Source organism: Hipposideros armiger, unplaced genomic scaffold, assembly GCF_001890085.2.
Source record: "Hipposideros armiger isolate ML-2016 unplaced genomic scaffold, ASM189008v1 scaffold_963, whole genome shotgun sequence".
Taxonomy (NCBI): Eukaryota; Metazoa; Chordata; class Mammalia; order Chiroptera; family Hipposideridae; genus Hipposideros; species Hipposideros armiger.
Window position 1 is genome coordinate 208,078 of NW_017732313.1, and position 2,516 is coordinate 210,593.

General features: G+C 35.1%; 1 pseudogene; it reads right to left on the bottom strand.

Moving 5' to 3' along the window:
- Positions 1–604: 604 nt before the first annotated feature.
- LOC109375489 (translationally-controlled tumor protein pseudogene) lies at positions 605–1,115 on the bottom strand (annotated as a pseudogene).
- Positions 1,116–2,516: the final 1,401 nt, after the last annotated feature.

Consider the following 2,516-nt stretch of genomic DNA (forward strand, 5'->3'; position numbering starts at 1 on the left):
CTATTGGCCATCTGTATGTCCTCTTTGGAGAAATATCTATTCAGATCCTCTGCCCATTTTTTCCCCAACTGTATTGGTCTCTTTTTATTTTTTTTACTTCTTTGGTAATCTCTTCCAGAGTTAACTGCTTCCATTTGCAGGTGATGAAATGTCTGAGGAATCCACCTCAAATGTTGGCTGCCCTGTTAGCATGGTGTTTCTCTGCACTTCAACTTTGAATTAAGACTTTTGATCCTTGTTTTTTATATATTCCAGTCCCAGAAGTAATTTCCACTGTAGAAGTTATCTCAAAACAGTCTTACACTTTATAATAGTTGTTTAATAATTAGGCTCTAGCTTCTCCAGGAACACTACACAGGATGGATTTAAATATGTGTTAAACTAAGAGGCATTCTATCAAATGACTTTAAATGCATTTTATTTTTAGACATCGTACATGACATGTTTTTCTTAAAGACAATGCCTCTGCTGCATATAAATTCAAGGTCAAATAAGCAAAGATCTCAAGGTAACATCAGTCCCATCTGTCCTAGTGCTGGTATGTGGCTGAAAAGCAGCAGACAGTTATGGTGATGACAGGGGATGGATCAAATGGCCAACTTTGTTAAGATTTTTCCGTTTCCAAACCATCCTTATAGAAAATCATATATGGGGTCACGCTGTCCTCAGGGTAGTCCAGCAGAGCAGCCATACCATCTGGATTCATGTTTTCACCAATAAAGAATGGGTAGATTTTGAAATTAGCAAGGATGTGCTTGATTTGTTCTGCAGCTCCTGTCATGAAAGGTTTTACTCTTCCTGGTCTCTCTTCTTAACTTCCCTTTGATTGATTTTTGATTGATGTACTTCTTGTAGGTCTCCTTTGTGAAGCTGGTTTTCTGCAAATGCTGGTTCATGACAACACCAACACCAGTGACTACTGTGCTTTCAGTACCTTTGCCCTTGGGACCTTCAGCAGAGGCATTTCCACCAATGAGTGAGTCAGCAATGCTACCCTCTGTCCTCCTGACCACCTTCCACTCCACCTCCAGGCATAGCCCATCTGCAATCTCCCTGATCTTGTAAATGTCAGAGAACATTTCATCATGGCTAGTGAGGTCCCAGTAGATGATCATGATGGTCCCTAGAACAAGACAAGGGGAGCGCTGGTTTAGCAGGAAGTCTGAGTGAGCGTGATGCAGTCAGAGCAGTGCTCCAGGGCACTGGAGAGCAGGCAAAAATGGCTCTGCTCAGTTTTTTAATCAATCTTTGTCTTCTTGGTGTTAAGTTACATGTATTCCTTATGTATTTTAGATATCAACCCTTCATCAGATGTATCATTGGCCAGTATCTTCTCCCATTCAGTAACTTATCTTTTCATTTTGTTGACAGTTTTCTTTGCTGTGAGAAACTTTTTAATTTGATGCAGTCTCATTTGTTTATTATTTCTTTTGTTTCCCTTGCCTGAGGAAACATATCCAAAAAAATATTACTGACAGCAATGTCTGAGAGTTTACTGTCTATGTTTTCTTCTATGAGTTTTATGGTTTGGAGTTTTACATTTAAGTCTTTAACCCATTTTGAGTTTCTTCTTTTATATGGTATGAGAAAGTGTTCTATTTTTATTTTTTATTTTTTTGCATACATACTATCCAGTTTTCTCAATGCCATTTATTAAAATGGCTGCCTTTACCCCACTGTATATTCTTGCCTCCTTATTCATAGATTAATTGGGTTTATCGCTAGACTCCATATTCTGTTCCATTAATCTATGTGTCTGGTTTTTTTGTTTGTTTCATTTTAATTTTTTAATGCCAATACCATGCTGTTTTGATTACTATGGCCTCATAGTATAGTTTAGTATCAGGTAGCTTAATACCTCCAGCTTTGTTCTTTCTCAGCATTGCTATACCTAGTCAGATTCTTTTGTGGTGTTATATAAATTTTAGAATTGTTTGTGCTAGTTCTGTAAAAAATGCCATTGGTATTTTGATAGGGATTGCATTGCACCAATAGATTGCTTTGGATATTATGGATATTTTAACAATGTTAATTCTTCCTATCCATGAGCACAGTATATGCTTCTGTTTATTTATATCTTTTTCAATTTCTTTCTTCAATGTCTTATAATTTTCCTAATAGAGGTATTTTACCTCCTTGGTTAAATTTATTACTAGGAATTTTATTTATCTATTTATTTATTTATTTATTTATTTATTTATTTATTTATTTATTTATTTATGCAATTTGAACCAGGACTCTTAAAGTATAAGTATTTTGGGGTTATTTCAGGCTACATCAATCATTCATTCTGTGTGTAATTTTAATTCTTTCACCTGCAGTGAATCATTTATATTTAGTCTTTAAGTGCTTAATGTATTATAGGTAAAATTCAGGCATTCACAGTAATTGATTAGCTATAGGTTACATACAATGAGAGTTTTAGTGAATTTTCCATCACGAAATTTGACAGGATATCTAAAGATAGGACATTTATCTTCCTTTTCTATAAATAACATTTTTCCTGTAACTAATGT